Source organism: Anopheles gambiae, chromosome 2 (genome assembly GCF_943734735.2).
Source record: "Anopheles gambiae chromosome 2, idAnoGambNW_F1_1, whole genome shotgun sequence".
In the NCBI taxonomy this organism is placed as follows: domain Eukaryota; kingdom Metazoa; phylum Arthropoda; class Insecta; order Diptera; family Culicidae; genus Anopheles; species Anopheles gambiae.
This window is the reverse complement of record NC_064601.1, coordinates 113,962,896-113,975,841: the sequence shown is the minus strand read 5'-3', so window position 1 is coordinate 113,975,841 and position 12,946 is coordinate 113,962,896. Positions and strand designations below refer to the sequence as shown.

Here is a 12,946-nt window from a genome sequence, read left to right as displayed (position 1 = left end):
CTATACTCTGAACATTTCTCACAAAATCAAAGGTCTCCAAGGGATCTAAGGGAACTCATCTCAAAAGCCTGGACTTATTCTGTACAACATATAGTGAAAGGTTCATTTCCCTTGGGTGCAATTCACAAATTTGTCATCTGTCCAACTTCTGAATCTGACAAAGCCTTTCCGAATCGTTTCCTACTCCCTTCAGCCAAACGAGAACATCTCCCCTGCAGGTACTGCATTCATCCAAACTCAACAAGCTGCTGCATCGTTCCATAACGACGAAAACCCCATCATTTCCAACGCTTCCGGACAGTGCTGGATGATTCCTAGTGCCTCCCAAAATATCATTACTTCGTACTACGCCTGCATTCATTATGAGTTTGCGTAGCTCTTCACAAACTTCACTTCACTGCTCCAATAAACGTGCACTGCGGGTCCGGTTTGTGCTGTGCCAACGGAAACCTCCCCTCCACTGGGTATCTACTATTCTGGACTATTTTTGGGACGAAATAGTGGGCGCTTCAATGCATACAGAAACGATGCCTTCAAACTCATCGCCCCAAAAAGGGATGAAGTAAAGCATGGATGAACTAAGCAATGCCACATCCGTGGGAAGATTAGTTTCATTTGTGCTTCATTCGGGGACGGGACCTAAACTTCATTCGAAGCTCTTTTTACTGCCCCGTGGACAAAAAGGTCCTTTCTATGACACCTGTGTCCCGATGCACCGCTTCACCTGAATATCACACCATCGAAGGTGCCATGGTGCCATAATGAGGTGTTGACGATGAGCCTTTTTGCGCTTGAATGGTTTCACTCATACAGCTACACCTAGTAAATGCTAAAGCTTCACATTTTGCATCAAATTTGCACTCGATCCGAGATACGGTACCGAGATACAAATCGATTACCTTTTATTTGCTTCCATCTCCATTTCGCTCCTCACTGCCAACTGCACTCTCTGGTTGGGAAAGTTCAGCCTTCGTGACTCGCGTTGGGTGAAAGGCAACTAGGTGCAACTGGTAGCACACATGCACCTGCAACCCGGTTTGCATGCGCTTTCCTGGCAAATACACGAGCCAACAGGTCATCTCTCACACTCTCTCGGGAGGGCAGGATGTGTGTACCTCGATGTGTGTCTCATAAATACCGATGTCCATCCAGCTTTCGCCGCTTGGACGGTTTTGAATAGAATCAGCCTTTCTATACCTGTGTGATTAAACTCCACTGCTTCCACTGCCAGAGCTGCATAGGCACACGTACAACAGTTGTAGTCTCGATAATAGAATGCCCGCTCGGGCGCTGAAATGATGCAAGGATGTTTTGCAGCACATCCTGACTACACTGAAAGCTGACCGAAGTGCATCATCGTTCGGATGTTGAATGCTGAACTTTATGCTGTGCTTTGCGTGCACCATTCTGCTGGTCAACATTCAACCCGCAATGACATTGCAATGAAAACTGTCTTCCAAGAGTACGAACGTTCGATGCTGTTGTTTGCTGTGGTTGATTCGTAGAAACTGTGCATTGAAAGATGACTTGCTGTACAAACTAATTTGTTGGAATAGGTTGGCAAATACGAGCGTGTTGTTCCGATACTAAGAAAGCGCCAGGCTTTACAAAACACAAATGATTCCTACGAAAGCAAGATTGTGCATGGTTTGATAATAGTCTATTAAATTAAGGTTGAATCTAAAGCTATTGTATCGCTTTCTGACCTTGAAGATGTTTTTGAATTCCCGTTTATGCTATCGCTTTCAACCGTTGTAAAAGCGCGCCCAGATGCCCATCATTTACGACCGGGGTAGTGGTCAGGATCTCAGGAAGCAATAAATTACATCCCAACAAACGCCCAACAAACTCCCCAATCAATGGCTTCTCCCGCAGGCGTTGGTGGTTGTTGGCAGATTGGCATATTTCAGCTCGATAATCATTTCCTGGGCCGTCTGGAAGGAAAGGTTGTGCAACGATACAGAACGGAAAGCACAAATATTACATGCATACCAACTCACACCGATAACAAAACGACTGCCAATAAAACAGCAAATCGATGCGCTTGTTATACTAGAAACGCTCTATATCTCAAGTCCTCTTCTTAACGGTCAGTACAACTATCATGTCGTTCTACCTGAACGATGGCTGTTGTCAGTTCCTTCTGCCCGATCGCGAACAATCAACAAGTATTTGCCCTTGTTTACCGTTTGCGTAATTGGCTTCCTTCAACGGTACCGACATGCCCGTCACATCATCAACCAAGTGTGGTTGTGTATGTGTGTGTGCGTTGATTCTTAAGACACACACTTCCGTTTTCCGGACCACTCCCGGGGACGCTCAAGAACACATCTAGTGGCTGTCGTTGTGATAAAGCTAATCTTCTTCATTGCCCTCTGTGTTGCGCCCCGTCAACGGGAACCGGAAACGCTACCGGGAACCGCAGCGAGCAAAACGCAACGGGAACCTATAACGCCTTTCCGCCCGGTACCACCAGGCACAAAGGTTCGTTTGATAAATAATTAACGAACCTCTCTCGATCGGGAAAGCCTTCCTGTGCCTTCCGTGGGCTGTCTTTTGCACAGTAGTAGTGCGCCAGCATGCGAAGTGAATGCTCTACGTTCGCATTCACAACGCTGCGCCACCACACTAAAAATGGCAAAACTCCACCCAACTGGTCCACTGGATTATCTCCCAAACGAGCCGTCCCCGCCAAAAAAAACAGGCCGCCAATATCTAACGACCTGGTCGACGCTTTTACGTTCACTAATTAGCAGAAGATTAAGCGGGAAAGTGACGACCTGTCCAAGGGGGAGAGTTCGTTTCAAATTCAGCGAAAGTTCAGTGGATTGACCGATGGTCCTCGGTTTTTGGTCCCCCGGGCCCCAAAAGGCTTTGTGTGACATCAGTGATGGGGATGGAAGAATCGCAGGAAAGCAGGCTGATAAGCCGGCCGAGAGAGCTAATCAAGATCTTTACAGCGTTAATCATCTGCACGCTGCAGGGCAAAGGCCACCGGAGGCTAAAAGTGAAGCAACATGACGGTGACAGATTTATGTGATTGTCTTCGTATGCCATTTTTGGTAGTGATGATTGAAAGATTAGATTGAGATTGTAGATAAAAATGAGTTGAAATTGTGGAATAAAGTCTCAAATCTCAAAAGCGAGCATTGCCAGATTTTATGTAACTTATCGTTAGAAATGAAAGTTCCATTATTTTGGCAACAGTAATGTCTTTTATGCAACACGTTGCAGGATTTCATAATTTGTTGAGGCTACTTACGTTGCCGTATTTGAACGTATTACCTGTAACGAAAAGATAAATAAGTTATTAGTGATGTATATCTATTTAAGCTTATTTTGTCATAATTTTGTGTTTTTCTATTGTTATTATAAAACATAGTTGTCGATGCACATAATGAACGATTAGTTGGCCTACTTGCTTTTTATGAATTGATCAATAAGGCATTACAATACAACCACTACAAAATTAACCTCAAAATACACTGCGTATCTCTTAACGCGGCCTTAATTGTTACCAAATCACTCTAACACTCATTCAATTATGATCCCATTATCTGAACGCAGCATTTACTAAAACCCGGAATGCACTTTTAATACCTCCCAGAAGCCTCTGGGAGGTTGATAAATCCGTGAGAAAACATCCCTTACGCAAACACAGCCTCGAAATGCACCAACAACAATCCACTTTCCTCCTCCGCCAATGCGTGCAAAACAATCATCTCGCAGCGGCCATTTGATGCTCAACAAACTCGCTCAAACAATTGAACACAAATTTTCTGAAAGTAAAAAGCGCGATAAAGAAAAACCGATTCGCAGCACTCTTTTCCGGCTCATCGAACCGCGGCCGGGGTTGAGTAGTTCATGCCAACCCGATAGACTGTGCGCACTTGAGTGTCCGTGAACTTTGCGGTCGCTTTCGACGGGGTTTAGAGAAGTGCTGTCAATAAAGACGATAAAAACAACAGCAAGCAAGCTGCAACAACGCACGAAAACGGCGCCATCAAAGCAGTTTCCGCTAATTAGAAGGTTTGCACAGACACACACACATAAATAAGACAAAATAGAAGATAATGTAAGTGAAGACAAGAAAACATACGCCCACAGAAGTAATGGTTAAATTATTCCTCTTCACAGCAAAAAGTCCCGGGACGATGCTCTTTGGTTTTTTTGGGGAGGAAATGCGTCGGCAGGTCGTGATCGAAGTGCTGTGGCTGATGCTGCAATAAACCATGCGCAACCGAGTGGTTTATGTTTTTGGTCGTGAGGTCATTGCCGTTGTACGAGCGACGCGTCAACTCACCCACGCGGCACCCTGCCCCCCCTCAATCTTGACGTTTCTAATTGGTTTCGACGGCAACACAACCACACATAGACACACACAATTATCGCATCGACGACACTCAACGCGCGACGCTCTGCACAAAATCACAGCAAGCCATGAGCGATGAGAAAATCATAAAACAATCATCATAACCACCCACAAACACGCCAACGACAGTCACTGTACCGTTCGTGTGTTCGTGTGTGTGTGTCTGGCTGTGTGGGGGTGTTGAGATTTATGCTCAAAGCTGCAGAAGCACTGTTCTCCATCCGCAAGAGAAGAAGAAGCACGGATTTGAAATGAAAATAAAACAACAAACGGATCTTCTGTACGACTGGCGACGATCTCACGCCTAATGCTCACACTACAAAGTACAAGCCCACCGGCAGCGATGGCACGACGGCAAAGAACCATCCCATCACCGAGAGGCAACTGTCAACAGGGCAGGGCGCTCGCGGGGGTAATCACCTGAATGCACCAGAAGAAACGAGGCGAGTGAGCCTACTGTTTCCCTTTTCTCTTTCTTTCCCGCTTTTCAGACGCGTGCAGACGGGTGGAAAATTTGTTGCAATTTTTCTGCAATCTTCCACACCGGGGGATTGTTGCAAAGATGTGCGGGAGGCTGTGGAAATGGAGGCTTTCAGAAAATGATGCATTGAAAAATTATGCTACCTGCTTTTCAGTTTAGCGTTACTCCTTTTTCACTCTGCCTCTTTGCACGGGCATACTGCTCGACGTTGCGTGCAGAATGGGTCCCTTGATTGTGGCTTTGTTTTCTTTGTAAAGCTTAGATGCTCGACTTGGAATGTTGAAAACACTGTGAGAGCAAAAATTGTTGATAATATCATATAAGTAAGAAGATATCAACTACCAGCGTTCAAAATCGCCATTTGAGTTTTTAAAAGCTTTTTTGGTATACTTTTGCATAACTATTCAGTACAACTTTGATGCCTCCAAAACTTATAAGATTAAAACATTCAATTACATAAAGTTGAAAATTGTAATTCATGTTAAAAGAAATACGATTTTTATCATTTGAAATCTTTCCCAATCACACCGCGCGGGCAAACGGTTTTTGTGACAAAAGCCCGCGACAAACAAAGCATTTTGATTGCGGAATTGCATCGTGTCGTTTGAAAGGAATGCTTCCCGCGTTGTTCTTAGCAATCGAGACGGGACTAATCGTCAGCAGTCGTTGTTTATTCGTAAACTGTCTCGACCCGTCATTACAGAGCCTGAAACCCGCCGTGACAGTATATACGGTGAGCGGGCAGGCAGCCAGAACTGCATCTATTGTTTGTCTCTACCGCTTGCCGGTGCATTGGGAAGCGAAAATGGTAACCATCGATGGATGAAATGTGCTGCATTGTATGAGCCACTTACGGGCTTTGTCGCAACGAGCTTTGGGACAGACACGAGCGAGACAAAAGTTGAGAAATTGTCGAGCGATGAATGGAACGCCAAAGTGCAGTTGGTTGCAATTTTGTGGAAATTTGTGAATGTGGTCAGTTCACTCTTGAATGTCTGGAATTAACACAAAAGGGAACAGTTAGCTATGTTCTGTTGCTACATTAAACAATACATGCTAAATAGCTGTTGGCTTGGGTAAATTTGAAGAGTTTGATTCGCCTTACAGTATGCAATACGCAGTGCATAGCCAAGTTAATTAATCTAAATGTCAATATCACCTAATCAAAACATGGTACATGATCAAACAAGTCACCGATATTACAGATGTACAGTGTTGTGCAAATAATATAATTAAATCCTTACCATTAGCTCAATTTAATCTGCGCAAGCAACACACTTCATTATTCAAAAGCTCATTATCTGGGCAGCCTTCCGGTACCGTTCATAAATTCCACACCAAATAACATCATTACCGTCTCAAATTGATGTTGGACAATGCATTACTGTCCATCTTAATCCTTCCCAGCGGCGAAACGCACGCGAGCGCCATGAAATTATCCTTTGGTGGACATTTACTCATGTTGTCCAAACCAGCTACAAATGCCCTGAAGTACACTTCCCGCCAGCCACCAACCACCGAAACCACCACCATGCTCTTCATTATTGTCACCGAGGCATTTGTACTTGCTTAACTTAAATGAATAAATCGATCGACCAGAGCACGCAACGTCCAAAGCCCTAATGACGGGGAGGGTCGTGTCAGTGTTGTTGTTAGTGCTAGCAGGGACGCTTGTTTCCCTTGGCTTGGGACGGTTTTGTGGCGAGTGCCGCGTAGCCACTGCACGTCTGTCAACCGATGCCGGTCATGCATGTAAATGGCAATGCAATTTCCCACTCACAAGAGTCAGTCAATACACACAAACACACACACACATACTCGGCCGTGTCCTGTTGAACACGACCACCATGCAAGTGCGGGAAGGATTCGATGAAAGCCAACAGCACACGATAAAGTGTAAATAAGAGCAGGAATAATGTTGCTTCAACGGTGGCTAACTACGGAAGACACACAAATCCTCATGGGGCATGGTCAAATTATAGTTCACATGCAGATGCGAACAATGCTCCTCTATACGTAGAGCCGGAGATAGTAAAACATGGTCATGAACAAAAGAGAAACTAATCATACTTTCAGTACTATTGTCAACAAATCGCTTTAATAGTATCCATGGCCTTACGATGATGATCCGTTCAATGTCTTAAAATCATCAGGCAGAGAAATGAGGATACTTTAACGGATATTTAAGATTAGCAGTTGCCTTAACTTCAACTATGTAAAGCAACGTTGTTTGTTTTTTAAGTAAATTTCCGGTGTAAGTAACACCCCAATGTTCTTCGCTAGATTTGGCGTGGGAGCTGGTGTGCTCGAAATGTTTATTTATTCATATCACCACCTCGTCATAGAAATTTTCCACAGCACCATCAATGTTTCTATTTTCCAACCAACAGCTGTGACCGGTATGTTTGATGCACTCAAACAGATACATTTACATAGCTCTACGAAACTGTAGACAGCTCTACGAGTAGATTATGCATGAGCGACCCGAGATGAGATGATTAAAGGATTCTGGTAAACATCGATTGACTGTCGATGATAATTTGGCGAGCAAATAAACCTACCGCTGAATAAATATTGTCGCAGTACTGTGTTTGTGTGTTCATAATGATGAAGGGTCGTGATTTAATTAGCACATTTCGGCTAGTGATTTGTGGACACTGAGGTACACAAAAAACCAGTGGAGTCAATATATTTCAAATTGCGGAAAACCGAGGGCTTTGTTGCCCTTTTGAATTTAAGATAGAAGATGGAGTACATATTACAATTAAGCTTTGACCAACGATGACCAACGACAAAAGCTGTTTAATTACCACACAGTTATCAATCAGCGCAACAAAACGCCTACAGTTATGCAATGTGTATGACTTAATTGGCTTAATTAACATTTATTTGCTTTGTTCATCCTCATTTTTAGAGCGAAATCATAGGATGGCATGCCATCAAACCTCGGGGAAACTGCATAACTAATCTCTTGGGCGTTTAAATAACTTCACAGCAGTAGAACGTAGAAATAACACAGCTAATGTGCCCGCCTGACACAAATTTCATTCAATTTTATGACCAATCTCTTACAAGCCCCCGCAGTAACTGCCCATTACCACCAACATTGTGTGCAAAGCGCCGACAAAAGGGAACGCATTCGCATTCATACGCGCTAGTTTTGCATTCCATTCTTGCCATTCCATTCCGCTTTAATATCAAATTGAATTAACATTCCGCAATGTAACTTTTTTTTTGTGTGTATTTGTTTGAGCTACCTTCATGAACCCCGGAAGCTAATTTGTACAGCGCCCGAGCAACGCCTTCCTGCTTCTAATGAGTCGGTGAGGGAGCGGTTCTGTCACAAAAGAGTCGCTTTTATTGGGAACCAAAGCATGGCGTGGCTTTCATCTGCAATCCGGGGATTCTCTAAAGCGACGATTCCAATGGAACGAGAGCACCATCTACAGCCAGCACTGTCATCTTGTGCCGTTTGTGCGCTTGTTTCGCGATCGAAATTAGACCACTCGCAAATGGTACTTGCGTGTTTCTAATGCGCGATAAGATTGGATCGAGCGAGGAAAGAGGCTCGGAAATTATGAATTATGACCATGGCTCGCGCGAAGCAGCATTCCCGCGAGAAGTTAAGAGCCCCACACTAGAAATGTCGGGCATTGGGAGAGAAGAAAGAAAAATACTGCTCAAAATTAGCAACGGTGTTAAATAATTCATCGCGAAGACGAATTCCAACCTCTCTATCAAAAACACAACCACCCAGGCCGGCACCTTGACCGGCTACACCTCGGTTGACCTTCGGCGGAAGGGCTGCCGCAGACAGTGGGGCAGAAGTACGCAATGGGGCAATAATAAAGCATAACCAGCGCAGGAAAGCAGAGCAAAAAGATGCTCAGCAAACCTCAGGTGAGTGCAACGGCACAGAAGCTTTTTTTTCGTTGCTCCACGGTACCGCTATGTTTATGAACGTCGTGCCCACCGCCCGAAGTCAGTTTTCGCACGTACATCAGAGAGTAGAGCAAGAAATCACTCGGAAATGCGAGAGTGGGGGGGGGAGGACTGGGTGCCACAAGCGCTCAAGAATCCAAAGCTCAGGCTTCTTGCTGAAGCCGGTTTAGGTCGTTATCGCAGCGCTGCCATGGACCGTGGCATTGAGAAAGGGCAGGCAACGTTTTTGCACCTTCTACATTCTTGCCGGGAATGGAACCCACACACACACACTTATCGGTTTGCATATTACAGCGCAGTTGTTTCGGAGTCGGCGAAGCGGAAGTGGCTCAGCTGGAACAGATGCTGCTGAGCCAGCTGGAGTGAGATCGTAGCGATGTTTGTGGGTTGGGTTGAAGAGGTGGGCGCGATTAATTAGATATAACATAGACGTCAACATTCCGGCTTCTGCTGCGACCACCTCAAACTACAGTTTGTCTCCATAGTCGAGGGCCTATGGAAGTTCAAGCTTCCCTCTAATGGGGCTTTGTTGTAGCTGCTGCTGTTTGCGGAAGTGTACACGCACTTGCCCGCGAGTAGAGCCAAACAAATAAGAAAAAGCACATAATCATTCACCGATGCGTCTTATGCTCCGGCTAAACGTTTCTCATCATCATCATCCACAGCGTCGTCATCTTCATCTGTCTAGCGGTTCATGGAGAAAGACTTGTGCCACGCCACACACAACCACCACCACCACCGTGCTCCCATCTTCGAAAGAGAGTGTATCTTGATTGATGGGACTTTAACACTCAACGACAGCACTCGTTAAGATATGCGGCCTAGATATGCAAAAAAAAAGGAACGTAAACATTACTTCCGGTGGGAATGTGTGGATGCTACGAAGCAAAACACTGGACTGTTTCACGGTGATTGGTGAGCTTCTTTAGCGAGAAGGCGTTTTTATCTAGCGAAGTCTGATTGAAACTTTTAACGTAATGATCTACGTCTGATGTAATCTAAATAGTATCCATCAGAAGAGAGTTTATTTGTTTTTTTTTAAAGACTTTTAGAAAAAATGCTAGAATCCATATTTACTGACACGATAAAGAAAAGCAGAAGGAATTATACCCTTCATTATAATAACAGATGTAATTGATCGCCTTTTTATCAACCCTTTGCAAAGCCTTACCGATCAAACAATAGGTCATTACGGTTCAATTAAGTGTTATTGCTTCGAACCTCAAAAGGTGTCTCGGGCCTGCTATTGGTAGAGGTCACTGTTTCTAAAGAATCGCTTGTACATTGCAAGTCATGATATTCTTCAATAACTCCCACAACCCGACAAGTCGGCAGGCAGGAGTAAAGAATTCGCTTATTACAATATCCACCAGCGGACGAGAGGATGATCGATCATGACTTGAAATTATTGGAGCTCAGGCACTGCAGTCTGCAGTCACGCCGTAATGTAATTACGTCGAATTAAGCTATTGACATTTCTGCACTACTCGCGCGAACGACCTACTTGCCCGACCCGTTGCGCTAATGATGTAAACATTACCATCGGATCCGATGATCATTGCGTACGTCGGAAGGCAACAAGAAGGGCTGATGGCGAAGCTAATAATATCTCGATGATTTTGTTCACCATTTCATGACGCGGCGCTTTCGCAAAGTGAAACCTTCTCCCGATCCGATCGATGTGCCAATGTTGATGATATCGAGACGCATGACGCTAAGACGTAGTTATTCCTGCCGATAGCGCATAAGGCAAACGAGAGCATAAAAAATTAACTGTTTCGATCTTGAAACTGTCGCATTAAACCCCCCCAAAAACAAAACAAGGTCAACTACCCACCGTATGAAAACGTCCAGTTGGAACCGCTTAAGATATGGTTTCACTTTCAACAAAAACAAACCCCCAATTTACCCTCCCCCAAAACGATATGCGACACTTGCACGATAAATGTCACCGTTTGTTTGCGGCTTAGGGTCAGGCTGACCACCAACCCGCACACAGGGGTCCAAGTTCCAGCCAAACGGGGATTATCCCAAAAAAGCGAGCCGCCAACACAACCTGGCGGCGCAGCAGTGTGTAGGTGTTGTTGGCTGGATTTCACCGTGGGTTGCAGTTGGTCGCCAAATTAGGCACCACCGAGTTGGCCATGTTTTATGGCCACACATGCGTTGCGTAGGGTGGGTTTACTCGGTGTTGGATTTGTTTGTTTTTTTTTTGCGGAGAAAAAAAAACGAAACAATGAATTTCGGGTGGTGATCACCGCACTACCCACACTAATAGGTCCCAGCGGTCCTGGTTTTAGATCACCCACCCGAAGTAGCAAATCATAAGATCGTTAATGCAAATTTCTTTGGAAACTGTACAGAATGTGGCAGAGAGCTTACAAGAAGATCATTGCTTCCAATTTCTTACGATCGGAGGACTGATATTAGAATTACATTAAATCAAACCAATCGATTGGCATTGGCCGCTAATTGCGATTGCCTGCTGGTGCTCTGGAGACATTCTGTGGGTTGTGTAGGCGTCTTGAAAGCGGGCATGTGCGATCACAATGCTCATTCCACAGTCCTAACAATCATTAGTAGTGCTACCATAAACGGTCCGATGATGTCTGATGTGCGGAGGAGTCGCAATCTAAAACAAATCTACAAACTATGATGAGCAGTGTGATCGTTTTTGCGTTCTACTTCATTTTTACCCCCAACTGAGAGTATCATTTGTCTACGAGCATTGTCTACGCGCTACGAGATGACCACATTCAATTGAAACACCAATTCGCAATGCCACCGCCGAGCGGTAATTGGTACGCTGCGACGACACTTGCCGACACAACCCACGCCAACAAAGGACACTCTATGCGCCCCTCTTTTCCCCCTTCCCCGGGGAAAAGTTGTGAAACTTGACCCGCTTTTCGATCAATGTCACATTTGTTTATTGCAACCCAATATCAACACAATTGATGGCGGTGCGTACATACACATACGTACTCACTTGTGCGCATACACGCGCGGAGTCGTTCATTTTCACTAATTTATTCACTTTGTCTCTTCCTCAAAATATCCCTTCCCCTTCCCGCAAACAATCGATACACCTTGACGTTTGCCCTTTATGGGACTGGGAGGGGTGTTGGCAGCAATTGTGCAGCAGTGACCACCTAAACCTTCACCGTATCCGTCACCGTATTGCGTAGTGTCGTTGTGCTGGTGCACATTTTAATCACACCGCAACCAGTACCAGAGATCGGCCATTGCGACCAAGTTGGACGAAGGTTTCAATCTCACGGTAGCGAATGATCACTTTCCGTTTCGAATGGATATGGTGATCGGTTCCGATTCGGCACGAGGGGTTAGAGGAAGTTGATCAATCGTGAAACAAATCGTTTGCTACCGAATTCGAGCAAGAAAGGGGGGGGGGGGGGTTGAATGATCAAGCTTCAAGGTCCAACTCAAAAGCCGTCGAAGAGATGTAAACATTGCGATCGATTGTTTGCCCAAGAAATTGATTTTGACGCTGAGCTAGTACGTGCCTGGTGTTTGTTTTAGTGGTGGTATGATTCGTTACAACTACTTCTTAGTTTATACTCACGGTTGAAAGATCACCAATTAATCCTTGAGGGAATTCTGCCAATCTCTTGAGCTGAATATTTCAACAGTTCCAACTCTTTCCACCAATCAAGCAGCACTTACTACACCCCAAAAGTCACCGCGAGCTTACACACACTGGAGGGCCAAATGTCGCCAACCGGACAACGAGCATATAGTTTTATCACAATGCACACCGGTTGTATGCTCCTCCTCCCGCGCACGCCTTATCTTATCACGCTGCCGGATTTATTAGTGGCAACCGGTGTATGTAAACAACCTACCCCAGCGCGTAGCTTATCACCTTTCGGGCGTGGGTTGAACGCCCAACGAGCCAGCTGTTTAACTGATTTGATGGTGACTATGCAAACACTATTTACCCCTCCCGAAAGCCCTTCCGCTTCCTGCGGCAACACTATTGACACAAACACACACAGGCGCGAGTCCGCGCGTCAGAAAATTGCACACGCGGAAATTACACGCAAGAGGAAACGCCAAACGGCAGCTGATATCGATTGCACTGGATCTTTTTTCTTTTCGCCACCAACGCTTTATTACCATACGGTAAAAGG

General features: G+C 45.1%; 1 protein-coding gene across 7 annotated transcripts in view; it reads right to left on the bottom strand.

Annotated features, from left to right (window-relative positions):
- Nucleotides 1-12,946, bottom strand: part of LOC1269861 (rap guanine nucleotide exchange factor 4) — a 114,325-nt gene that overhangs the window by 52,294 nt on the left and 49,085 nt on the right. Inside the window, exon 1 of one of the 7 annotated variants that reach the window (XM_061640604.1) lies at nt 3,263-3,283. The exons of the other annotated variants lie outside the window; for them this stretch is intronic. The gene's annotated coding sequence lies outside the window, so the exon portion shown is untranslated. Of the gene's footprint in view, nt 1-3,262; nt 3,284-12,946 lie in introns of those variants that run through there. 7 annotated transcript variants of the gene reach the window in all.